At 46.3% G+C, this 27881-nt stretch overlaps 1 protein-coding gene, 1 long non-coding RNA gene and 1 pseudogene across 4 annotated transcripts in view; 1 reads left to right on the top strand and 2 right to left on the bottom strand.

Moving 5' to 3' along the window:
• Window positions 1-10635, bottom strand: part of LOC144155342 (uncharacterized) — a 217029-nt gene extending 206394 nt beyond the window's left edge. The window contains exon 1 of one of the 3 annotated variants that reach the window (XM_077686707.1): window positions 10457-10635. The gene's annotated coding sequence lies outside the window, so the exon portion shown is untranslated. Of the gene's footprint in view, window positions 1-10284; window positions 10436-10456 lie in introns of those variants that run through there. The other 2 variants (XM_077686709.1, XM_077686708.1) reach the window with 2 other exon arrangements.
• Window positions 107-4680, bottom strand: LOC144172290 (uncharacterized). Its single transcript, XR_013322991.1, has 4 exons — window positions 4193-4680; window positions 3072-3153; window positions 2513-2599; window positions 107-1853 (listed from the first exon to the last, which is right to left on the bottom strand). It is a non-coding gene; the product is annotated as an uncharacterized LOC144172290 (long non-coding RNA).
• A 14645-nt stretch (window positions 10636-25280) lies between the features above and the next one.
• Window positions 25281-26291, top strand: LOC144161080 (serine/threonine-protein phosphatase PP1-beta catalytic subunit pseudogene; annotated as a pseudogene).
• Window positions 26292-27881: the final 1590 nt, after the last annotated feature.

Here is a 27881-nt window from a genome sequence, read left to right as displayed (position 1 = left end):
GCGGGTCGTATAACCAGGAATTGACTAAGAGTGTAGCTTCGGCGCGTTAAACCCCACAATCAAATCAATAAAATTCATGTCATGCACTACACTCTAAGCTGGGTAACCCTTAATAGAGGTATACATTTTCGAATTTTTGTAACCTATAATTTATAAGGTACAAATGTAACCTATACCTTCGTAACCTTTATATACGTATACACGTAAGGGTTACGCAGTTATGGGTTACTTTGCAGCTTTCAGCATGTATACCTTTATATAAGTTACATCTACCGCCGTCCAAGGCCACACAAATTGGAAGGTGTGATGTTGCGCGCCAGGCGCGCTTTCGCCGGCGCCGCTGTGGCGACACCCCGAAGGCGCCTTTCCCGCGTGGTGAACAAACATTGCGTTAATGGAAGATATGTGCGACCATGCTGTCCATTGCGCCGTCTAAACTTTTGCGTCGGGTGTCTTTTCTTCGTCCCTTGAATAAACTGCCGGCCACACGGCTGGGGCTAAAAGAGAAGTTACTTTTACAATTCCTAAAACAGCAGTGCCAAAAAGCTTGAAAATGTTGTCTTCATGTATACGCATTGCATTACCTGTTCGATAATTGTTACCCAGGTTGTCACCCAAAAATCTTCGTGAGTATTGGCAACGCTTAAGTCTTATAAACAGGCATAACTAAATTTGATGTTTGCATCAGCTTTGTGCCGTTTAAGAAACCAGTATCAAACATGCATGATAGGTCTTTTGCTAAATTGAGCTTTAGTTAAACAACATTAGGCTTTAGTGAAACCAAGCTTGAGTGGAAACATGCACTTGATAACATACTTCAAAAGGACGCCAAAGTTATGATAACATAGCCTCAAGCCAAAAATTATTGTCTGACAACCAAGGCCATGATTATCAAAAGAGAATTGCAGTACATGCACACATATTTGCGCATTTAACAGGAGCACATTTCCAGAAGTTTGGCATCGGTAGTTTTGAACATTCACATTTATTATTATGAAACACCTGTGGGCTATTTATTAAAAAGCAAAGCTGCGAACCACCCCAACGTTATTATCGTTCCTTAATGAGTATTAGACGAGTGCGGATTCCTGGGCGAATAGGTGTTTACTATATTGCTTTAGACTTCCAGGTAAAAATCGGTTTATTCATATATCCTTATTAAACCTATTTAATAAATGTTGCGTGAACAGCTTCACAAACATGGCCAAATATACAAATTCTTTACCTCAATATTTCACCGATGTATGCAAAGCATTCCGAATTGTTTGGATACTGCCATTGAACAATTTCAGACGAATTCGAGTTTGAGCTACATTTATAAGATGGTTCTCAGAGGTGCACTTTCCCAGTACAGCTTTGTTGTCGTGGTTCCCCACAGAAAAAAACGCAGAATGTGGGAAAGTAGAAAGAACATTTATTACAAATTCACTTTTTCATACAAAGCAGTGTTTATGGCTATGTTTCCTACATTCTCCGTTTCACTCAGTCTAATATTACACTTGGAATTCACTCGTCTTTACGAATCCATCTTTACACTTCCCTCTTAGGTTCCTCTTTACAGTTCCACCTGAGTTGTGATTCCCACGCCAAGTTATCGTTTTTTATGCAGCCCTAACAAGTTTCTAGGCCGATTGCAATCTGTCTTTTGGACAAACTTTAAATGGTATCTATAGTTTCCTGCATGAAAAAAGGCGCTTGGAAAAATTCAGAGATAAGGTTCGCAGTTTACGTAGTACACAAGCAGGCACAAAATCAGGGCACGTTGAAGATTTCACTGCTTGTTCCCTGCTGCCGCAGATGGAGGTATATATGTGAGGGGCCGTCACTTGGATTTCCCCACCTTGAGGAGCCATCTACAGAAAATTTCAGAAAAAGAACAAAATCCAGTGCAATCATAAGCCCCTCACACCAAACCACAGGCATGTGAAGTACGAAAAATATATTGCACAGAAATGAAAACGGAGACCAGAGAATTAAATGAAAGGCCACACCAGAGGAGTGATTTACGGCCTTTCCTAATAATTTCACATCATTTCAGTAATCGTTACACAGAGTAATTTGGCCGCATTGTTCAGAACAACGCGAAGCCACTATAGTCATACCGGCCAATTCCCGAATTTTAATCGTGCCGTGTTCCAGTTTATCTCGCGAAATGTTTCTGCATGCTCACCCAGAACAGGCAGAAACTTTGGGCTACGAGATAAACTGACATACATTTGCAAAAGAGAAAAAAAAAATGTTTCCGCGCCTTCATGTGGAATCACTCGTACACGCAACAGAGCGAACGTCGCACTAAACCCAGGAAACGTGCTTTCACGATGCTGACGCCACCTGCGTCACATTTTTGGCTGTACTTAAACATCCTCCCCCCCTCCCCCCCCCCCCCCTTGTACTGGCAGTTTCATTTTGAACACGGATCCCACGTGGAAGCCGAAACGTTTTTCATTTAAGTAAAGTGTTCTTATCGGTGGTTTCTTCCTCGGCTATCAGTAAAAAGGAATCGCCAACTTACATTTTTTCTTCGTCCAGATGTGTTGTGGGAGAGGATACATCTAGAACTTGCACCGATCTTCAAGTGGCATTCCCAGGAGGTCTGTACCTGTAATGACTCGAAGGGTTATTTGGGTTAAAATGTAATAGGCTTTAGAGCTGGGCAGTTGGTATACATTCATAATGAAAGAACACCTCAAACTTGACAAGACGAAGAAAAGAACACAGCACAAGCACTCACTAACAACTAGAGATTTCTTACAGAGCTATTTTAGAAAAAGAGTTCTTCTTGTTGGCTCTGCAAAACCACGCATCCTATAGAATAGCTAGAGTTGCTGAAAAACTACAAAGCTCCATGCTGAGGAAATCGTTATGTGAATTCATAACGTTCATGTAGTAACGAACTGATAGAAAGAGTCACTAAACATGAGGCAAAATAAGAAACGAAATATAACATCATAACACTTGAAGAAAGGCCTCGCATTTTTACATGTGAATCATACTTTTGTCTGTGCAGGCCTGGGTGCCATCTTTACAAAGAATGTTTGAATGAATGTGTTTTAGTTATTGCATTTTCATACCGTTGTTTCCGCTGAAATCAGAGTTCATTTCAACTTGTTTCATACGCAGGGGAGTCCTGGTTGTCAGCTCAAGGAACACTGCCTGCAAGAAAAACAGTAGTGCTGATAAGTCATAGCATAGGTAGCCAGATGCAACCACACTTTTTGAAAAGCCAGGATCCGATGAGGGTGCAGAACCCATTTTTACACCTGCCCCTGTCTCTGTGTAATTCGTCACAATTTCTGTATCATCAAAAAACAACAATCAAGCAGCCTGCATGCTGGCTCATACATACCACCATTCTGTAAAGTCGCTTTACTGCACTACACTAGGATCACGCGAGACAATCATTTGCCCTGCAATACTACGCGAATAAATAAACGACTGATTTGTGTGAATGAGAATAATAAACCACTTAACATGGTGGAAATGGCCCGCTGTCTCAAAATGACTAGCACCAAATTTACCCACTCAAGGAAAAGAATGAAAAAAATGAGGAGTGTTATACATACGAAAACTTTTTATTGTGCCGTAAGGCAAACTTTCACAAAAAAGAGGCTTGTGCTGGACAAAAGTGAGTTTAGAAATTTCGGGCAGCATTTAGTGGACTACTTTTCTGCAGCACACACCTTGTGTTTATCCGGATATATTACTACAAGACCAATAAAATGAACACCATTCCGAATATATGCAGCGAGAAAAATGAACATTTTCCGACGACTGAAAAAAAATGATAATACCCAGAGAATAGCGCGATAATATAAGACTTTAATGGGAAAAAATTCAATTATTCAAACAGAGCTACCTGGCAATTACATGGTCCAATAACTCGTCAAGTGCGCCCGACGCAGCGAACAGCGTAAACAAAACGCTCAACATACGACGAAGGCGCGCAAACAGAGCAGAAAGCAGGTCACGGGCGCCGTTATCTGTGCTTTCCCGATCGTCCGCTCTAGTCTGACGCAACGAACGCAAGCCCGTGATTTCATTCAATTGCCGTCGCGGACAACAGAAAACGTCCAGCGAAGCAACCAGTCAGGTAACGAAATCCCTCTCAAATGCTGCAATTTGAAATTGAAAAGCCCCCAGCGAAAAGATACATCCAATAAAAACACCGAAACCGTCACGGGAATATACTCACCGAGTTCGCTTTCACTGGCGCCGGGGCATTGGTCCAACATGCGAAGTTGATGCTGGTCGTAGAAGAACGGGCCGTGAAGCGCTGCCAGTCACAAATGGGCTCGCCGCAGCCTCCGCGACTCACGCCGACAAATAAAGTCTTGTTACAGCAATCCTCACTTCATCGTAGGGGTATCACAGCGGTTAAAAGGCTCGAGTGGCGCGAAAACGCGGCCACCGGGCCTGCCGGCGCCGCCATTTCTCTATATCCCGTCATGCAACGGAGAAATCAACGGCCGCCGGGAGAGAAGGCGCGACGAGCATCTCTTAGAGGTTACAGGGCGTTTTATAGGTTACAACGTAGAGGTTACATGTCAGATTTTGTTGATGTAACCTATAAATCATTATTGTAACCTATAAATCGCTTTTAACCTCACGCTTGTAACCCTTAGAACGAACTGGGATAAAGAAAACATCAAAATGAATCCATTGTAACCTTTATTTTATAGGTTACTTCTGTTTAGAAGTTACATTATGGGTTACCAGGATTAGAGTGTAGGCAGGCGCAGACATTGTCCTTTCTCTGTGATCTCTTCCAGCATTATATGCACAAGCATCCGAAACGTCCGCACTTTCAGGTGTAGCCGTACTGGCGGTGTGTACGGGCCACCTTCACTCCCCCATTTCTTTCTCCCAACCCTTTTCCCCCTGACATATGCCGTAATCACGGTCAAGCTCACCGTCGGAAGAACGTTAATCCTCCCCGTCTTCCGCGAAAGCATAATAAATTCCCGGCTCGCAGTCGAGTCGCTAAATAAAGTTTGTTTTCTCTCTCTTCCCAAGTATAATTTTCTGGCGGAATGCGCCCTTAATTTCTTTCCTTATGCCCCTATCTGTGCCTCTCCCCTTGGTAGGAACGAGCGTTGAGACCCATTCACTGCGCAACCGCACGAGGTGCTGGCTGGGCCTTAGGTGAGCTTGAAGGTTATAGTGACGCTACGAGCCATTTTTTGTGTTTGTGGCTGGAGTAATAGAGATATCTCGCTCTAAAATGACAGTTTTTCGTTCACGACGAAACGGTTCGGCCATGCGTTATTGGTAATGCAAAGTCAACGCCATTTGGGGTCTTTCATTTTCACTTATCATCAACATCGTTGCCGCTCACGTATTTCCCCCCTCCGTTAAATCACGAGAATGCGAACGCTCTGTTCTCGGTCGCGACGTATGGAAAGAGATGCACACCGATATTGTAAGCGTACGTTGCCGCTGGTCGAGCGCAAAGTGCAGGGCTACGCAAGAGAACTATCACACTCGTTGCACCAGCCTGCGGGCAGCACGAAACGTCGGCGGTTCTTCTCTGCAGGTATAGCTCTCACACGCGCTAATGCAGGAGTAAGCGGGCCACAATCATTGTGTTCGGCGCATAGGCAACTGCCTGCAAGCTATAAGCGCTGACTGTTGCCTTTATTAGTTCGCATAAAAAAGGTCGCATACCTTGAAAGTGGAAATGATTGAGGAGTGTGCTTCCCTGGGAAAAATTGACAGCACATATCTGCTCACTTCACTGCAAATGTCGTCCAAAGACGGTATAGTCTTCTGCCCGCCCTGCCAGGTAAATGCCTGTCTTATCTCTCCCACCCACTTCGCACGCTTTTTCCTTCTCGGCTAGCTCTTCCCACGGCAAACCAAACACGGGGAAGATTTGCTCAAGGGATTTCAATTTTACCACGATGATGATGTTTAGAGGCCCTTCCTTTGTATAGGGACGTCGGTCGTCACCAAACGACTTGCCTGTGTTATTCTACTTATTTTCCCTACCCTTAACTAACCTAATGGGTTATCCCCCCTCCCCCCGGTTTTTTACTCCCATTGCCACCCCCCCCCCCTATTCCTGCCCTTGCACACCTGTTTGCCCCCACCCCTTCTGTTCTAAATTCTAGTTCCCCCCCCCCCCCCCTCCCCCTTCACGTTTCATTGCTCGCGCGCCATCTACTGGAACCTTTCGCTACAGTTAGGTTTCTGGGAATGCCGCCTCGGGACTATGGGGTCGCATGCGAGCGCTTTTTGTATTTTGAGGTCAAAACATTGTTTTTTAAACGCAGATTTTTTTATTTGCTATCGTAAAAGTCAAACGGCCATGTCTTTTTAATTAAAAGAACACTGCAACTGCCACTTACATTTTTATGTTTTGCCTCGAATGTGCCTAATGTTTTATTTTGCTGAGCAGTGTTGACAAGTATACGAAGTGTGTTTCCAGATATGGAGGTTTGGAAAAGTTTTGCCTATATAAACTTCAGGAATTTATTTTGACTTTCGGCCGGGCGGCTGAATCTAAAGACAGACAGACAGACAGACAGACCAATATTTTCGCGTTTAAGTATATAGCCCAAGAACTACCGTCTTTTAAAGAAATAAAGTTAGTGCATGTGGTTTTTAAAATATCCCGCGTGTCGTCCGAACACAAATAATTTCTACTCTCCTTCGCTACCTCCAGCTCTGGAATAAACCCAAAACAAAAACGTAGATGTTGCTGTAGAAACACTTCTTTTGACTGACCTTTGGCTTAACGAGACGTGTCATCGTTATATAGCGAACCTGGTATAATCATTGGTTTTGCAGGATATGTAGAGCGGGCAAGTTTTTTTTTTAATAGAAGGCAGTAATGTATAACATGTAAAGGTGTTAGTGCATGGAGCGCTGTTCTCTCCTTGAAGAAGAACCTTGACACAATATATCGCCTAATTAAGAGACACTGCCTATTTCGTCTTGGGGCTTTTACCAGTTTTTAGACTCGGAGTTTGTCTTGCCTTTACGCTGTTTTCAAAGCACTGCCACATTTTTTTATTTTTATTAGATTTCATGGTGTCTTCGTGCAAACTTGTATTGTGTATTGTCTAATTGTACAGTGTATAGTCTAAGAGCCAAAAATGGTTTCAGCGGATCCCTTCGCATATGCTTATGGGATGAGAACGGGAAAGTGAAATTTCTTTGGCTGGGTTCGTCGCCGAGTCTTCTGCTGGTGTTGACGCTAAGCCTGAAACCTCGATATCGGTCTCACTGCGGCTACTTGTTGCATACTCATTATCCACAGTGCTGCGGCACTGCCTCCGTAGAAGCTGAAGGCAAACTGAGACTGCAAGGGAGAGCACGCTGTTCTTGAAGATGCTACGTCGGCGGAGTTGTGTCGTCTCTTGCTAGTCGAAAGCCTCATGTGCCCCTTGAAGGGAAAAAAACCCGGCATTGTCCGTCATTTAAAATCTGAAATAGGAAATTTCGGATTACAAAAATATTGGTCCAAAAGAGGATGACCCGCCCCTGTGACTCACGGAATTCCCACTCCTCCCTGTTCTATCGTTGGCCACAAGAAAAAAGGGGTCGTACGTTGTGTCATGCAGATCACGACCATGACCCGCAACTGGGAGTGTGGAGCGCAGGATCCCAATCGTGCCGCCTCCATTGGTGGGCCATCCCTCTCCAGTGGGCCACGATCTTAGGTTATGCAAGGCCTTTGGCAATAAAACAGACAGGAGAAACAAAGCCGCTGCCAGAAGCCTGATTCTTCAAGGGCCAGGTTAAATTACAGACGCGAGACGAGAACTGAAGGGACAATACACAACGCTGATTCCAACCGAATGTCGTGAAAAATTTTCGTCGTATTCAAATCTCCCCTGCCCCACCGCTCGCCACGCTCGAATTGTGCGGATGGACGCGTAGCAAAGTTGCTACGCGTCCATACACAAGTACAGTTCTGTACTTGTGTTCACGAGATCTTAAAACGCAACCTTCCGTGATTTTCTCGCACCAATTCTGTGAGCAAAGCTGCTTTCGTTGAGTAGAAATTCCTGCACTCATGAAGTATCTGGTGGATGTTCTTGTTACCCAGCTGAACGAAGAAAATTCTTAATGAGTCTTAGCTTGGGGGAGAACCCATGTAAAGGAAGCGTGGTTCCCTTTTGTTACTGCAGTGTTTATCTTCATGCTCCGCCCATGAGCCTTCATTCGTGCTCACGCAACATATATACGCACTTGGGTATAAGTACATTCATACCCTGTGACCACAGTCTATCTGTTCTCACGAATTCCTTAAAAAAAAAAAGGATTGACCCCTGCATTTGTACAACGACTGTAGATCCCAACGCGCAAATGCATAAGCCCGATCAACAACCCTAATTATTCACGAAAAATTCCCGGGGATATAAGTGACCCACAAGCTAAACACTTCAGAGATGACTTCGCCTTCAATTTAATGAGAATGAGGCGAATCACCTCGAATTCGAAGCACGTGGAGGTACCGTCGACGAATGAACTTTCTAGCCAGCTGGTTTTGTTCGACTGATTATTCCCATAAATTTTAACGCATTGAGCACATTCTTTCGCGATAATTTTTAGGCACTTCACAAAAAGTAATACATGAGTCCAAATATTTGCACATTAAAGCAGAATACATCTTATAGGGATAACTACAGTAGAGCTTACATGTAGAGAGGAAACCAATACTTTAGCTGAAATCTGCCAATAAAAATGATTTAAAGGAAGGTAATGGCACTAACACGAAGTGCATAAATGTAGATAATATATGGTAGGAAAGATGTCTGCGTCTATGGATTGTAACACAGTGCATGCAGATACACAGACTATGAAAGAGATAGCTGCTGTTTACTTTCTTCGCAACTTAATGGGCAAGAAATTATAAATTAAAGTCAAGTATTTAATAAATGTGTTGTTATTTTTTTTCGCGGAAACTGCAGCCAATTTTATGGTCCTCTACCATGAGCGCGGTAGGCAGTTTATTGCAACCGGGGTTATTGCTGTGGGTCAGGAGCAACACCCGCCTTTCCGGTTATCTCTTCGGCTTCCAGATAAATGCGACCAAATGGCATTCGATAACATATCGTAATAAAGCGGCACGATGCAGGCAAAAATATTGAATTATTTTAGACGCCACTCTGACAGCTGAAGACGAGGCTCACAATGTCCGGCAGAATTCTGGTACACGATGTCACTTTCGCAGAGGGGCAGGTGAATAAAAAGTGCCAATTGCTTCCCGGATATTAGCCCCGTTAGCGTTGTGGACAGTAAATCCAGGTTCTCAGAATTGGGCGAGCGATGCGTATCACGGTGTTGCGTTGGACGATGGGAGGCGTTACAAACAAGGTAAACAGCGCTAAAAACAGGCATACGCGAAGAAACGGCGCACTTGAGCGCTGACTAACAATTGCGATGTTCATTGCACAGACGCAATATATCCCGTCGAAAGAGAAACAAGCAAATGAAAACCGCCACCGGAGGGAAGGAATCAGCATGCGCTCTAAGGTAAGGCGTCACGAATTAAGATAGCAACCTTCTCTTGAAGAATAAGTAATTTGTTTAAAACATTTCTAATAATATTCAGTATAAAAAAAAAACTGCCGCTCTTCGTATGGGTCTTCCCAACTTCAAACGTGAGAAAAGTTAAGTAGGAAACAGGCATGCGTCCAGCCCACGGGTAGTATTTGTGAGGGTCGTGGCTGCCAGTAGTCCCTTCTTCATCTCAGAGGCATCCCTCAAGCATGCAAGCTATTCACCAATGTCGATATTTATACCACTGGGCCTTGCACGGATGTACGCGTATAAGCACTAAACATTGCACACGTGGTTTTAGAGGCGAGTTTTGTAAGACCTGTAAGGCGGCACCGCCACACATTTTGTGTGCCAATCCTCTGCCCGCTTCAATGTGAATCCGCTACCAAAATTTACTCATAGCTGTCACCCAGGATGCGTGCATCTTGCTTACAGCTCACTTGATTTGCACCGGAGAGAAACACATCCGCAGGAAGTTCCACGTGGCTGACTAAAACATGCTGCTGTTCTCCGTAAAATACATTCGTAAGCTCCGTGACGTCCGGATGAGAAGTATTAAAAAAGCAAAAAGGAAGTTGGCATTGTCGATACGCTCTTAACTGCACGTGTGCAGACTGCGACCCTCGAATCGTCTTTGAAGATGCTTAGGGCGGGATCCGCGCCCTAAGCAACCATAGACGACGCACTGAGCGCTAACTGCTGTCTATAAACGCCGAGCTAGTTGAAAACTATCAACACACGAGGGCTCCAGGAGCTGCTTTAAGGCAAGCATACCACACCGCATATCTTGTCCATGGTTGGTCGAAGAACGACATCGTGCAACAAGGGGTATCCGAGCGTGGCGCGACTCCGGTTCTCGACTCGACAACGCGGGGGGGCCCGAGCAGCGGGCTGGCTGAGCCGCGCGGGCCGGCGCGCGTGGCGCAATGCGCGTCGGCGTACTCACGCTTTGCTGTCGGGGGCGTCGGTGTGCGTGCGCAGAGAGCCGCGAGGGTCCCGGCCGCGGTCGCTGCCGTCGGTCGGGCTCTAGTCGCGTCGGCGTTGTGCGGCCCGGCGCCGGGCGGAATTTCCTCCGGAGCCAATCCGGTGCTTCCTTCCTTCCTAAGCGCGCCGGATGGGACTCGAGTAGCGGGACCGCGTCTCTCCTCCCCGCGCGCGGCTCCTCCCGGACTCGCCCCTCGGGCCGCGCCCCCTCCCCGCACCCTTTCGGCACCGCCGACGACGAGGCCCCTGCGCCAGCCCGCCCGCCCGCTGCCTCCCGCTTTTACCGCCAACAGGAAGGGGGACATTACCCAATGCGCTAGTTTCTACCTCTTGGGGATGACAGCGCGCACCCACTTTCCGTCTCGATGTTAGTACGCTACGACTCACCGCTGCTCTCTTTGCACGTTGTGTAAAATGACACGAGCACTCAGACAGGAATATGGGCAGACGATCGAGCGAAATGGGCGGTAATCTAAACATGAAGGTTTAATTTACAGCATTAAGAAAATAACAGCCACCGACCAACAACATCCGGCAAACTTGAAAGAACTTTCGTTGGTTATAGATGAAGTGGGCCCCAACTTCCGTTGAGGGTGATTATTTGAGCCGCCAAGGCTACATTGCGCATGTATACAGTCGACGATCATGTTTCCCAGATTTCATCAGAAAGTCAGAAGAACCGGGTCTCAAAATGTATTAATCTGTTGCTGGAGTTGAAGAAATGTCCGAATTATCCAGCCATCAAAAATAATGACACGTCGAATATTTGTGGCAACCACCACTTGAACACTGGCAAAGAAGTACAGGACATGGTTGCTGTAGTTAAATTGCAGTGGTAATCATACGTAGCGAAATCTTAAAATTTGCTTTTTCCATTCATTGACCAGAACGTTTCTTCCCAGTTTTCAGCTTTGTCTACAACGCACGCGTTTAATTCCGCAATCAATGATACAATCACTTCTGCCTCTTTTTCTATCATTGTGCGCAAATTACCGACAACGCTATTAATAGTCAGTCCAAAATCAGTCCAAAATCGTGCCTCCCGGTTTATTTTTAATGACTCCTCATACCACACCAACGTGACCGACCTTAAGCCTAAAGCTAACCTACCAAATCTTGCAACAAGACGCAAAAGTGCCCGCATATGTCTGTACCATAAATTCTATCACTCGTCTCTTGGTAACTCTGTCATTACGCATGCTCACCGCCACTCATGCCGTATGAATCACCCAAAAGCAGTTTACCCACCGCATGCGTGCCCGTACTTCTGCGTATCTTCATTCTTTCTTTATTCAAACAGCATATGGACTGGAACGGCCTCCCCATTGAAGCCACGCACCACTCCGATGCCGGCAGTTTCAAATCAGCCATCGAACGCATCATCCTTCCAGAAGATTGACGACCTCATGTAATACCCCTCCCTAGGGGCATTTGAGGATGTAATAAATAAATAAATAAATAAATAAATAAATAAATAAATAAATAAATAAATAAATAAATAAATAAATAAATAAATAAATAAATAAATAAATAAATAAATAAATAAATAAATAAATAAATAAATAAATAAATAAATAAATAAATAAATAAATAAATAAATAAATAAATAAATAAATAAATAAATAAATAAATAAATAAATAAATAAATAAATAAATAAATAAATAAAGCGCGGGCTGGCCTTTATGCTTTTTGTTAACTAGGAGCAACAAGACGCCTGGTTTTTCATGGATGCCTGCTGGTTTTGCGTCGCCATTCCGAGGCGCCACTAGACGCTGAGGTGCGGTTTTGCGACACGGTTATTGTAACTAATTAAAGACTTTATCACGAGTAGTGAGAATTTTAAACACTCAGCCAGTATTACTAAACACGTCGTTTGCACCTTGAGGTCATTTTTTAAACAATAGAAATAATTTCCTTCTGCGGATATTAGAAACTTCCGCATAAGATAACGTTATACCTTTTCCGTCGGAAAGAAATTTCAAAGTTAACGGTCTGTGCACCGACGAACACCGCGCCATATGAAACATGCGGGGGACATACCATTTTAAATTTGACAAGTTTTCGGGTGCCTTGTCGTGTGTTTATAAAATGACCACTACGCTGAATGCGGTTCACCTTTATTGATTAATTCGTTGATTCCTCTTGGCATCCCCTTCGTATCGCAGGCTTGATTCACCCTAGGTTCGTCAAATGCCTATACGTTAAATGCTACGCTGCTGGTCTTAGCACTGCGATTAGCAGCATGCTCAGGCAAATTGGTTTGTTACTGAGAGGTGGTAGCTGTACTGCATTATATGCTCCTTTCTGCTTTTCCGGCACCGCCATGTCAGTCTTGTTTTAGTCACCTTGGTGGCTTTAAAGCTATTTACTAGTAAGGTTGAATTAGGAAAGGCAAGCATTCCGTCCCCCCTTCCCATTCATTTAGCTGAATACTATCATATTCTAACATATGTCGACTCGGTTCGGTCTCCATTCTACAGAACACATAAATAGTTTTTTTTTTTTCAAACGACCTGCAAGCAACAAAAGCAGATCTTGAGCAAAACTTTCGTGTACGTATCATAAGGAATCTCGGGTCTAATATGACACTGCACTGCCAGGCGCATCGCTTACAACGTTTTCGATTATACTCGCTCTGGTCTTACGTTTCCGCTTGTTTTTTCCCCTTTTTGGCAATTTCGCCGGTCCTTAATCCTTAATTGTTGTTCGCATTATTGATAGTCAGCCGTCTAGACTTCTCTGCCAGTGCGTGTCCACACTTTTCGCTTAGAGGTACCTAAGCACTTCGACTTGCGAATTAAGTTAATCATGAGTTATTGACAACTCCTCCAAACATTTTACTTGGTGCTTCTTGGGCTTCAAACGCCATCTAGATTATATGTCTCTATTCATTCATTGTTCTGACACGAGCGCGTAAAACTGAACGGCTTACCGTGCCTTGGTCCACACCAAGGCCTGATACGGTGTCGAATCGAATCTTAAAAAGAGCACTGCGTCCATAAATGCGAATTCCGGTAGCAATACGCCTCTCGAAATTCCTGGAAATACTTTGTTTGTTATGCCGTCGCAGCGGTCACTTTTAGCCGTGTTTTGTTTCCTTTCAATTTAGAAGCACTTGTTGATGGGCGAGTGGGTGCATCTTGAACGTAAATAAAAAAAAAAACTGTGCAAGTTCAGACGAACGCAATAAGGAAGGTACACAAGGACTGGCGCAGTCTCTATTTGCGCAATTTTTTTTTTTTACTTTACGCTACAGTTTCCTTTTAAGTGGTTCCTCGTGAGCATTTAGGGACCGCCTTCCTTCCTTTATCCACGCTCGCGAATATTTGCATACTTTGGCTGTCGATACTTCGTCATTCTGGGGATTACGCTGCCCCAATGTTTACGAAGACCATTATTTACGATTTTTTGTACTAAATATTAAACCAAGGTTTGTGGCTTCCTCGCCTCAAATATTTCTGAACAGTTGCGGATTGCTCTGGTTATTGGCCGAACGAACGACATCGTCTGCGTATAACGTACCCCGAACACAATGGTCAACCACTTTGCCTTGTCTGCTATGCGTTAGATCAAATTCTAGCTGACTTTCTTCCAGTCTCTTTAGTAACCATTTTGTGTACGGTATGAAGGGGCAATAACTTGGAAGGGCACCCCTATGACAACGTACCCGCTGTGTGCACACGGCTGTTCTTCCCCCGTCTTTCCTATTCGGCCTTGAGCCGTAGCGCCACCTTTTGCAGTCATATAGAACTATTTTGCAAAACCCAGAGGCAAACTGGAGCGAGCCGCCGTGAATCTTGCAATAATCGTTTGTAATAGCTACATTTAGCTTCTTCTCTACCGCAGCACTTTCGTCTCTGCAAATGAAGTCGTCAGTGCACAAAATGGCTTAACGCAGCAGTTCGGAAGGGGCACAGGTTCCTTATTTCCCCCTTCCTCGCACCCGAATTAATAATACATTATATAATACTATATTATATAAAACGATGCTTTATTTGGCTGAGCGAGAAGAAAATTCAGCGGTCCTGTGAACGCATGAAAAACTCCTCCGGGGCAACCCGATAAGCATTCAGGAAAGAAACCGGGTTGGAGTTAGAAGTAAGGGTAGAGAGGTTGGCTGGGTTTATCGCAACCCAGCGGGCGCAAGGTGAGCTGCTGCGTGAATCACAGCTGAAGGGATAACGGCGGGTGGTGCTGGCCGTGCACCGTCAACGTCGCCCTGGCAAACCCCGGCTCAAGTCACAGCTTCGCGGGATAACCATCTCTACGGAGTGTATGGGTGCATTTTATATTATATTATATTATATTATATTATATTATATTATATTATATTATATTATATTATATTATATTATATTATATTATATTATATTATATTATATTATATTATATTATATTATATTATATTCACTAATTCATTCAATCTTTATTTCCTTTTTTTACAGGAGGAGGCGAGACAAAAAGCTGTTTGAACAGCTTGACGGGGCCCCGACCCCCTTTTCGTTGAGAGCTTAGCGGAGACAGCTTAGGGTTGACACGTGGAATTTCAAAAAACATATTTCCTACTAACACTTCATGCAATAACACCGAAAGTGAGGTTCTTTCACTTAAAAACAACAACAATAACTACAACGACAAACGCAACATGGAAAAAGTATAAAATTCAGCAGTATTATATTATATTATATTATATTATATTATATTATATTATATTATATTATATTATATTATATTATATTATATTATATTATATTATATTATATTATATTATATTATATCGGCTTTGATGATGATGGTGATGTCTACCGCGAAAAGGCGGCACTTTAAGAATTAATCTTGAAGTTGTTTTTAAACTCATAGCTACATCTGGGCTTGATTTAAATGTCCGTCATTGCAGGATGCTCTTAACGGTTCAGCTAGACGTTTAGCGGACGCTGTTAGCATGTACCACGTTTACCACTGCCCTTACTTGTGCACTACCAGATCATCCTTCTCGTGTTTTCTTATCATGCTTAGCTACGAGGGGTGCGAATACAAAATTCTAGGTTGCGCGTAGTATAGGAATAATAAGAAGTGATTGAGAATCTAATTCTATGTTTTTTTACACCAATACATCCAGTTTATTGTACATGACAAAGCAGGTTCGTGACTAAATTTATGTTTGGTTGCACAAGAACGTTTGCGGCAAGAAAAAAAAAGTGTTGATCAAAACACTTCTTAGAGCGTCGTACTTTTTCCACGCTTGCGCACACTCAATATAAAATTTACCGCAGAACAACAAACGCAAAATAAAAATTACACCATCTTCCCGTGGGGAAACATGGGGAGGATGCGAAGCTTCACGGGGGTTCCGTGTAGGTTCCATTGCGTTGCCGTTATGTTATTTCATTTATCGGAGCACGAATGAGAACGTAGTGTGTGAACCCCCATGTAGAGACAGAGAAATGTAGAGAAATGTAGAGACAGCGAAGAGACCGACACCCGCGTTACCTGATCGAACACCTCCTGGTTCTCGTCTTTCTTTATTGCGTGCTCACGCTCCTACCCCGCTGCCCGCCCTCTTCGTCCTCTTCTCTGGTTGAGCTACAAGGCGCATGGCGCTTCCCGCCACAGCTTTCCCAAGGGAAATTCAACATCCTCCTCTAAAGTTTTCAGTTCGTCGTTTCCGTTGACGTTCAGCTTCGCGTGCCTTCGTTGTATCAGTAGCTTCTTGACGTAGTTTGAATGAGTGAAGGACATAAGGCGCGTTCGTAGCACATGCTCCCGTCTCGGTTTGTAGCGCAGTGGGAAGGGCGCCACGTACCTCCCGTTGCGGCCAGAGAGTCGTGGGATCGAAGCCGGGCGCCGCCTAACTATTTCTTTTTATAGTGGACTGCGCTGACGTCAGGCGAAACGCTGACGGGGCTGAAGAGGCGCGCATGCGCAGTAGAGTGCGAACGGCGGACAACAACGACAACAAGGGAGGGAGGGACACAGCCCCGAGCATGAGATGCTTCGCATTAAAAACAAATGGTTTGGTGACACCAACCGCAAAATATTTTTAGCCATATTTTTGCACCAATATACTTACCGCTGGGCCGGTGCTTCACTGGCAGCTATTTAAACGCTTTGCGGTCCTGATGCCGTCTTAACTTAAGCGTGTTCCATATGTCAGTATGGTTATAAGCTCAGCTGTCCTTACAAATGTTTAGTACACGACACATTCCCACTACGTGGGAATGTGTCGTGTGTGTGGTAATGGGTCTGGAGCGACGAATTCCTTCTTTGGCTATTTGAACTTCGATCGCGATTCAATTTTCAGATTTATTTCACACATGCGCACGCGGGCGTCATTGCGCACAAGTAAAAACAGCAGCGCCTGTGGCAACGCGTGTCGTGAAGATTTCATGTCACACGTTTGGAATACTTTAACAGCGAAGCTGTTTAGCAAATCGTAATTTTTCGTGTTCGAAGTTAAAAATACCAAGAAATTGCCCAGCGCGCGCACGTGAACGCGAGTCTCACGGCGACCGCCCGGCATTTAAAAAAACCAGCAAAGTAACTAATGCTCTGTGTGCGTGCCTCGCGACGACCGCCCAGCGTCCCCTGCGCACGCTGCGCACGGTGCGCCAAGCATACCTACTTAGGGAGATTGGCCAGGATTGCGGCGACCACCCGAAAGTTAGAAAAAAAACCAAGAAAATGCAGAGCGCTCGTGTTTGTGTGCCTCACGGCGACCGCCAAGGTCCCCGGCGCAAGTTTGCAAGCCAGGAATGCCCACTTAGGGAGATTGGCCAAGATTGACCAAAAAAACTCCAGCGTGTGCCGTAATCGTGGCAACACTTGCTCGGAACGAGAAAGACACGTCATAGCGTACGCCCCTCCGAGGTGATGTCCTATGGTTATCACTTCCAAAAAATGAAAGAAGCTCACACTAATAGCAACAATGGTGACGTAAAGGTCGTTGCGTCCGACAATAAGAAGCAAATCGGCTGCAATCGTGGACTTAAATTTTCTTGATGGTCGTTGAGGTTGAGTACAACTTCGCTACCTTCATATCTTAGGGATTAGTGTGAGCTTCCTTCATATTTTTAACTTTAATTTCATTTCCAAACGTTTTAGAAGATACGAGACTCAGCAAAAAACGTAGTAGGAGATTTCAAACTTAAAATTGCAGCTGGGACCTCCACTAATCATAGTTAAAAAAGATAGAGCTATTAAAAAACACAATGCTACATATTAAAACAGAGATGAAACATCCACACAGCACAAAAAATAAACAAAGCAACGTTCTTACCCAATGAAAAATAAAAAAAAGGATTAGACTGATTACAGGTAAGCTGAAACGTAGAAAGAAACATAATTCCAAAATCAATAGTATCAAAAAGCTGGGAGATGAAGGCAATATTATCCACACATTCAAGCTTCACATAGCGAACAGAAAGGCTTTTAGTTTAGATTAAAAAAGACAGTGTATATAAGAGAATTTAATGTCATGACAACCTATGCGAAAGCGAGATAGTAGAAACTTGATTCATGTGTCTACCGTAGTTAGTATGTATGCATGGCAGAAGCGAATTCCAATGGGAAGCAAAGTGCATTAAATTTAGATTCTGAGTTATATGCTGGAGGAAAATATACAAGAAATTAAAAAAAAACATCTCAAAAATCTAGGATTCATCTTGAAGGGAAAAACTACCTAACGTGACATAGTCGGTAAGGCATCGGCTTCGCAACGAATAGTACCCATGATCGACGCCGGCACTGAAAAAAACTAGCGGGCCGAACCATAATGGCAGAAATAGTGAAGCGGTTTCAGTTTCGTTTCTTTGTAGATTCACGAAACAAAACATTATTTACCGGGACGCAGTCCAAAGGAGTGCACGAAACTTCTGCGTCTTGCCGGCCGGCAGTGCCCACGTTATTGGCGGCGGGAGCGGCTGTGTCGCGACGCCAAACTCTCCTCCCTCCTCAACTCAAGTTTTTTGCTGCTTCTCCGCGCCCTCTCCCCCTCTCCGCGGCTGTAATGCAGTGGCGAGCACTGACGCCGTTTTCTCTCTACCCTCTCTGACAACTCCCGGCTAGAGCGCACCAGCACTGATAAAACCTTCAAATTTGGCTGTAAATTTCAAAAGGAGGTTTCACGCACGTGAGCTACGCCAGGGAAATGAGGTGCGCCGTAGTGACGTGCTAGGAAATAATTTATATCACCTGGCAATTTTCAGCGTGTGCCGAACTCTTGTAAACATCGGTTTTCTTTTGTCTTGTTGCTTTTCAACCCCCCTCCCCCAAAACACACACACAGAGAACGGTAAAACAGTTACCGTGGACAGGAATTTAAAACAAAGGTGTAAACGAGTATTGGCGATGATGTATAAGCGCCAAATAGAACTGCCAATGCCGGCGCAGGTCTGTGTTCGCCGCTCCGTACGAAAAAAAATTTTATGCCTCTTCAATTGCCACTTTCTAATGGGGGTCCTTGGCCATGATTTGGAACATTTTTTTTTGTTAGCGCAGGACAGGAGCAGTTGGAGGTAAATGGAAGAGGCCTTCGTCCTACAGTGGATCTGAGTAGACTGATGCTGATGATGATGTTATGGTAAGATACTTCTAAAAAGCATTCACCTTTAATTTATGGCGATGCCGTTTGCATCTCAGCAAGAATATTGGTTAGATTTTCTCACAGGCTTAATTTTTCGTTCGCAAGTGGTATTATGACGGTTTCGGGCGCAGTTCCTTTTCCGGCTTTTATTGTGAATCATTCTGCGATTACTTCACCCACTTAGCGGTATTAGGCTGAATGTGTAACGTCTTACCCACCGCCAGTCATCTCCAACATTATCAGCAATATCCATTTTACCTGTAAAGGTTGCACCACAGCACTAAGAGCGGCGTAGCGGGGAAGCAAACTTTTGTGCGAACCGTACTCCACTAGTCGCACTAGTTGACCTCAGCGCTCGCACTAGCACTACTCGCACTACTCCCCATATCCACACTCGCAGTACACGCACACAGCATTTCGTTCTCGTGAGGAGACGGTAGTCCTTATCTGTGAATGCAAGAGAGGCAACAGCGAGTGGTTCTCCCAAGCCAAAGAAGGCTTCGCATAGAGGTGAATTATTTCTGTAATTTTGTTTTGTGCAGGTTTAAGGTCATACCAAAAAGCAAACGGAAGCTCACGTACGCATAAGATAGTTTGCTTTACGGCAAATACACCTTGTATTTTTATAATATTCAGCCGAACCCTAATGACGCTTTTTTCAGGGGACCGTAGAAAGATAATGTATTATTCGGGAAGACGCAACAGCCGATAGCGCTTGTTGGACGCTGGAGATACCCAAAAAAGCAATCCTTACACAACTATTTTTTTCAGCAGAGTGGTGAGCTTGGCTAGTTGGTAGGGACACATCTAAATAACATCTAATTTTTCAATCCGGAGTTCAGGGCTACCAGCAATTTTAAATCCGAGAAAGAAAGGTTGTTGTCGTGGCCTGGCACTTGTATTCAACGGCCAAAAAAGTTTTTAATTTCTACTTATAGCGCTTGTATACACTGTTTGGCGATAATTTCTTTCCGAGTAGTGGATATCGTTCCTCTCGGTCCGGTCAGGTTTTTCAACCAAATACCTGCGCAAGGTATTGAAGACATCGTCCGTGACGGTGCGCATTGTGCCATCGGGGATAACACGCCAGATACTTTTTTAATTCCTGGCACATTAGGGACCACTTATCAAACATTTGCTTGTTGGGTGAGCGTATTTGTTGCCCTCCATTGAAGCTTGAGGGGGTGTCGAGATGAGCTGAATGGAACCGTTTGGGGAGTGGTTTTTTAGCACGCGCAGTGCAGGTTAGGACACCCAATCCTACTAGTAATTCCAGTAGGCTTGCTGAGAATCGATGACTACCCTCCGAACCCCTGGTTGAGCGAGAGCCAAGGTGATGGCTGCCTCTTCTGCTGCCGTATTTCCTTGGGTCCTAAGCGAGGTACACGCAAGAAGGTTGGTTCTGGAGGTAGCTACGACGATGGCGTGTTGCTGCCCTCGATGTAGATAACTGCATGATCCCCACCGAGGGTGGTGTTTAGCTCTTCAGCCCGTGCTTTTCGGTGACCCTCGTGGTGTGAGGGGTTCATATTTCTAAGCAAAGGGAGCATCTTTAGTTTTAGTCGCCAAGAGTCTGGGAGTACGTCAAGCGGAGTGACATTCTGGGCTGCCCAGCCAATCTCGTGAAGCATGCGGTTACCCATCGCAGTTCTGAGTCGGACCTTCTGGTTAGAAAGATGGCCTTCTATCAGCTCTTCCACCATGTTGTGGAGCCCCGTGCTAAGCAGCCTCTGTGTGGACGCACTCATGAGAAGACCAATGGCCTGCTCGACCGCCTTTCTAATCATTATATGAAGCATCTTTATGTCTTCCTTGTAGAGAAGAAGACAGGGGGTTGAAGTAAGTAACTCTCGAGAAGATAAAAGCTTCAAACAATCGAAAGGTACCGAATTCTTTGAGGCCTCGCTTCTTGGTGGCAACTCGCCTGATCATGTGCATGATTTTATTAATTCTGTTTTTGAGGCGCTGCAAGGAGACGTCACTCTTGGTGTTAGCCTCGAGATGTAGGCCCAGGATCTTGATGATGGGGCTTGGAGTGATGGCCTGGCCATCAAGGAGTATTTGAATGTATTCCTTGGTTTGGTGTGAGGGCGGACGACAAGGAGCTGGGATTGTTTACGTGAACACTGCAGAGGCCACAGGTTTTAGCACATTGGCGTACTAGAAGTGAGATGCCATGCATTGGTGTGAGCTTACTTTAATTTTTGTAACTCTTAGCACATGAGCAAGGTGCGCACAGGGCCGCTAGACTGGCGTGAGTGGTCGCGTGATGCTTTCACGTGGCATTCAGCGAGAACGCAGGGGGGTAAACCCGTAGATGTGCTTGGTGAGTACACCACCTGTCTTCCCAGTCTTCGCGTGGGCTCGTAGCTAAATGGGTAAGACAACGGGCTCTCGCTTTGTTAGTCTATTTGTTCCAGGTTCGATTCCCGGCGGTGCCAGTAAATTCTTTTATTTGTTTTCTGGTGACACCAACGGTCGCGAAAGAACCCTTTGGGGGTAGAGGTAAAAAGCTTTGCTTTAAAATGAAGTATTTTTATATTAGGAACGTAATTGAGCCAAGGACCCAGAAACCCATTGCGCGAGGAGTCTCTCTAGTTGCCCATATGTCTTCGAGTTTCATAGCTCATTTGTTTGTCAACAAGATAACGAGAAGAGCAATTATTTCATTTAGCACGAAATACTTTCTAACAAATCTAATTTTGAATGGTGTGATACCGAAACATTCATTCCTTTTAAAGCAAAGCTTTTTACCTCTACCCCCCAAGGGTTCTTTCGCGACCATTGGTGTCACCAGAAAACTCCAGGGAACAAATAAAAGAATTTACTGGCACCGCCGGGAATCGAACCTGGAACTAATAGACTAACAAAGCGAGAGCCCGTTGTCTTACCCATTTAGCTACGAGCCCACGCGAAGATTGGGAAGACAGGTGGTGTACTCACCAAGCACATCTACGGGTTTACCCCCCTGCGTTCTCGCTGAATGCCACGTGAAAGCATCACGCGACCACTCACGCCAGTCTAGCGGCCCTGTGCGCACCTTGCTCATGTGCTAAGAGTTACAAAAATTAAAGTAAGCGCACACCAATGCATGGCATCTCACTTCTAGTACGCCAATGTGCTAAAACCTGTGGCCTCTGCAGTGTTCACGTAAACAACCACAGCTCCTTGTCGTCCGCCCTCACGCCAAACCAAGGAATACATTCAAATACTCCTTGATGGCCAGCCAGGCCATCACTCCAAGCCCCAGCATCAAGATCCTGGGCCTACATCTCGAGGCTAACACCAAGAGTGACGTCTCCTTGCAGCGCCTCAAAAACAGAATTAATAAAATCATGCACATGATCAGGCGAGTTGCCACCAAGAAGCGAGGCCTCCCTACGGCTCATACAATCCGGGCTCCTTCGACAACACGCTACGCGTCTTCACTTAATGTATCCGAATCGCTACGACGCTGAATGTAAATTTTGCTCAGAAGTAGGAACACTCCGCCCCGTAATCTGGCTGTGCGACTTTAGCCCTGAGCACCCTCCTCTCTTTCCGTCAGAGAGAGAGAGCAAACATCTTTATTGAGTCCGGCAGCTGGGACGCAGCCTAGCCGTCGTGTCGGGCCGCCACTCGTCGTCGGCTTCCTACTCATGCATTGCCTCCAGTGGAGGCAGCAGTTTCGGGACGCTGGCGTTCGAGGGCCCCCAACACCTGCTGGACGGCCGTATGTTGTATTTCGTAGTCCTTGTCTCTGGTCGCACTTGCGAGGAGCGGCGGGAGCGTTTTGGCTGTATTGGCTTCACGGGGGTGTAGTCTACAGTCCCACAGAATGTGAGATGCTGTGGCTCTGTCCTTCTTACACAACACACACACGTCGCTTGGGAACACTTCTGGACAAATGTGTTTGGCTATCACCGGAGTCATTAGCGCATTAGTTTGTAGTTGTCTGTACACGACCGCTTCTCGTCTCGTCAGACGAGGGTGCGGTGGTGGGAAGGTCCGGCGGTTAGCTCGATACCACTCAAGGATGTCCCTATAGGTGGTGAGTGGCGACGCTTCGTCGAGCTCTTGCTCTGCAAGTTGGGGGCTGGAGCTTGCGCCGCGTCCGGTGAGCGCGTGCGCTGCTCGGTCCGCCTCCTCGTTGCGGTTGCTGCCCGTGCCCAACGGGCCGGCGTGCGCCGGGAACCACCTAATAGTCACCGTCATTTCTTTGGGAGGTAGGGCTCCGCACACCCTCACTGCACTGTGGGAGACACGATTTGTGGCGTAGTTCACGATCGCTGTCCGCGAGTCGCTGATCACAGTGGTACACTTCGGACTTGTGAGTGCCAGTGCGATCGCCATTTCCTCGGCGTGATGCACACTCTTGGCTTTGACGCTGCCTGCGGTGTATAGTTCGCCGGTGTTGGCGGCTATAACAGCTGCCGCATACGTGTTCGGCTGATTTGGGTACTTGGCCACATCTACGTAGTATGCTCCCGAGTCGTTGGCGTGCGATGCCGTGAGTGCCTTCGCTGTTGCGAGCCTTCTCTCTTGGTTGTGTTCGGGGTGCATGTGGCGGGGGATCGGCGATACGTGGAGTCTGCGGAGCAGGTCTTGTGGGAGTGATACATGGTCCTTGTCGTCTTGTAGTGCTTGATTTTGGTAGCCGAGCCGTTGCAGTATGTAGCGTCCCGTTCTTGTTAGCGATAATCTTGTAAGCTGCGCTGTATGCTGGGCTTCTGCTATTTCATCTATAGTGTTATGTATGCCTAGCTCAAGGAGCTTGTCCGTGCTAGTGTGTGGATATAGCCCCAGTGCTGCCTTGTACGTCTTTCGGATGATTGCGTCGAGCCTCTGGCGCTCGGCTGATTTCCAATTGTGGAAGGCCGCGATGTATGCAATATGGCTGATTGCAAAGGATTGGACAAGGCGGAGGAGGCTTGCTTTCCTCATGCCTGCGTATCGGGTGGACACCCTTCGGATGAGTCTGGTGGCTGCCGATACCTTTGTTTCCAGTTTGCTGATGGTGGACTACCCAACAAGAGCAATGGGAGATGCTGCTGTCCAGGCCCTCTCTACCTACCCTGCTTCAGCGGGTGGACAGAACACAGGCCGCGCGGACTGCATATGGGCCGCACAGAAGCAGGAATCACTCCCCAGGGCTGCACTCTGGGCCGTTCAGAAATTTGAACAGAAGTATTACTTCCTCCTCCTCCTTCTCCGCCGCAAATCTCGTCGCCTCCGTCCGCGGCGCAGAGACGGAGAAGACAGATCGTTTAACACCGGGTTGGAGCTTACTTTATTTTATGAAAAAAGTTTCCACTCTTGTGCTACACCAATACAACTCAACCAAACACCGTTCTTGCTTCATGCATTGATTTAACCTTAACAAGAATATCCCTTTGAAGTAATAAATGGAGTGGTTAAGTGCATTTCACTTCTCTCTGGTTTTGCTATTTGTAGAGCGATGTGAGTGAATTTAAGTGACGTCGCACGGGTAATCGTTATGGGTACTGTTTACAGCTTTGCTTTCCAACCACATTCACGGGGTGGATTGGCGCGATTTTTTTTATTGTTCAGGCTATATCGTTATCGGACATTGGACAAAAGCGGACAGCTAATGGCAGTTTGTAATGGCTACGCGATTACAATGATTATAAAACGACAATATTTCCTGCGGTAAGCTACTATGTTACAAAATAGTTGATGTTTGAAACGAGGAAAAAAAATCATCAGCCATTTCACACCGTCAAGCTGGATGACCACAAAGCTTTTAAAAAAAGCACACGACACAGAGGTGACACAGAATTAAAGTACCATAAGTTTTCTGTGGTTGCACATGGTCAAACGAAAGGAACAGCAGACCGGAAGTACCAGGCGTCCCGGCCCACTGCTCACGGTACGATCACTCTCTCCTCGCGCCTAGCGATTACGAAGCGGATTCTACTCGCACCAGCACCTGGCATGTATACCCCTGCACATGCACCCGGCGAATACCCTCTTTTAACTAGATATCAGGCAGCGCTTTTCCCCCATGAATTGTTAGAATCACGCCCGGAGATCAACCGATTTTATCACTGGCCAATCTCATCATCACTTGCACCAGCCAGAAGCACTGCTGGCATCGGCATCATCTTCATCCACGCGCCACGGGCTGCCGCCTTCGCACCCCTTGCCTCGCGGAGCCGAACGCTGCCCTGCCCTAGCGTTCCCCCTCAGGCGTCGGCGCGGAAAATGGCGGAGGGCGGCCTGAACGTAGAGAGCATCATCTCAAGGCTCTTGGAGGTCCGCCCAGGGAAGGAAATGCCGCTGACGGAAGCGGAGGTGCACGACCTCTGCCTCAAGTCGCGCGACACGTTCCTCGCCCAGCCGATGCTGCTTGAGCTGGTGGCCCCAATCAAGATCGTCGGGGATATACACGGCCAGTACGATGACCTTCTGGCGCACTTCGAGCACGGCGGTTTCCCCGAGGAGACCAACTACTTGTTCCTGGGGGACTACGTGGACCGGGGCAGGCAGTCCCTGGAGACCATCTGCCTGCTGTTCGCCTACAAGGTTAAGTACGAGGACAACTTCTTCCTGCTGCGGGGAAACCACGAATGCGCGTCGATCAACCGCGTCTACGGCTTCTACGACGAGTGCAAGCGCAGGTACAGCATCAAGCTGTGGAAGACGTTCACAGACTGCTTCAACTGCCTTCCCATCGCCGCCATCATCGAAGACAAGATCTTCTGCTGCCACGGCGGACTGTCTCCCACCCTCTACTCAATGGGGCAGATCCAGCGCATCTCGCGGCCAACGGACGTTCCCGACGCAGGGCTCGTGTGCGACCTTCTCTGGTCGGACCCGGACAAGACCGTCAAGGGCTGGGGCAAGAACGACCGGGGCGTCTCCTTCACCTTCGGTGCCGACGCGCTTTCCCAGTTTCTCGAGAGGCACGGCCTCGGCCTCGTCTGCAGGGCCCACCAGGTGGTGGAGGACGGGTACGAGTTCTTCGGTGACCGTCAGCTGGTGACCATTTTCTCGGCTACTAACTACTGCGGCAAGTTCGACAACGCTGGTGCCATCATGTGCGTCGACGAGACGCTCACGTGCAACTTCCAGATCCTGGCACCCCGCGAGAGACTGGCCAAGTACCAGCAAGGCGGTCTGAACTCCGGGCGGCCCGCCGCCACGCCACGTCCGGTGGAGAAGAAAGAAGCGGCAGGGAAGGGTGCGGCAGAGGCACATGCAGGCAGCACGTAATAAACAGGGAACCAACAACATCCACCAACGACGACTCCACGTTTCGTGTTTCCAACGTGTTCGTTGAATAAACACAGCTAAGGAAAGCCAGCAGTCAAGAACGCCAAGGAAGGCATGCGGGAGGAATTTTCGTATTGAAATAGTATATCATTAAGCAAATCTGTTGGGCAAGTTGGTGCATTGTGATTCAAAAAAGAGGGGTCGGCGGTCGCGAGGAGGAACCCCGGAGCGACGCCGAGTAAATCGGCTTCACCGGAATGAAAACTTGGGGGTGGGGGTGGGTGAGACATATACTGCTTCGCAGTAAAAACAACAGCCAGTTAACAGGAGAACTGACAGTAACTAAAAAATCATGCTCCCCTCCGTCTACCGATGACGATGGTTCATCCCGAAGCTTTCTCGTGAGGTATTCCTGCGTTGTCTGAGTTTAGACTTCGACTTGCAGCGTGTTCGGTCTTTGACTAGTTGAGCTTTGACTTTGGCTCGCTCGTTGTTTGGAATTTTTATCACAGGGGATTTGACTTTGACGACCCTTCACCATTGGATGCCGCACGAAGAAAGCTTCGCGTTTACCCACGTCGTCGTTAGACGCAGGGGTGCATGATATTTCTGCGTAATTTTGCACGTTCATGCTACCCTCTCCAAATCCATACTGCTTTCACCGTGTCGGAGTGGCGAAATCCGATAGACGTCGGCTTGGTAACGCGAAGGAACAGGTTCGGTTCCGACCGCGGGAAACTTTTTAACACGAAAGTGTTTTACGCCCGGGTACACAAAGATCTCACTCACGTCATATCCGTCACAGAAGTGACGTCGCAGGAAACACTGCAATTGACGCGGCGGCGCCAGGATTCGAGCTGACGAACTTCTCCCCACAACGGGAGGTACGTGGCGCTCTACCTACTGCGCTACGGACAGCTTTTTTTTGTGTGTGAAGCAATAACTTTATTTACACATAAATATACACGTTATGCCGAGTGTTACACATGGTTCAGGAGCAGCTCTGACAGCGGATGTGTCCGTTACATGTTTTGAGTGGTAAGATGACAACAAACGTAAATTCAGGAGAAGAAAATAATGCAAAGAAAAACGAAACAAAAAAGAAGGGCAATGAGAAACTCAACACAGGCTATACAAAAAAAATCGTGCCAATCCACCCCGTGAATGTGGTTGGAAAGCAAAGCTGTAAACAGTACCCATAACGATTACCCATGCGACGTCACTTAAATTCACTCACATCGCTCTACAAATAGCAAAACCAGAGAGAAGTGAAATGCACTTAACCACACCATTTATTACTTCAAAGAGATATTCTTGTTAAGGTTAAATCAATGCATGAAGCAAGAACGGTGTTTGGTTGAGTTGTATTGGTGTAGCACAAGAGTGGAAACTTTTTTCATAAAATAAAGTAATCTCCAACCCGGTGTTAAACGATCTGTCTTCTCCGTCTCTGCACCGCGGACGGAGGCGACGAGATTTGCGGCGGAGAAGGAGGAGGAGGAAGTAATACTTCTGTTCAGATTTCTGAACGGCCCAGAGTGCAGCCCTGGGGAGTGATTCCTGCTTCTGTGCGGCCCATATGCAGTCCGC

The sequence above is a fragment of the Haemaphysalis longicornis genome, unplaced genomic scaffold (genome assembly GCF_048455015.1).
Source record: "Haemaphysalis longicornis isolate Haplotype H1 unplaced genomic scaffold, Haemaphysalis longicornis Haplotype H1 scaffold_1, whole genome shotgun sequence".
In the NCBI taxonomy this organism is placed as follows: Eukaryota; Metazoa; Arthropoda; class Arachnida; order Ixodida; family Ixodidae; genus Haemaphysalis; species Haemaphysalis longicornis.
This window is presented reverse-complemented; position numbering and strand designations above follow the sequence as displayed.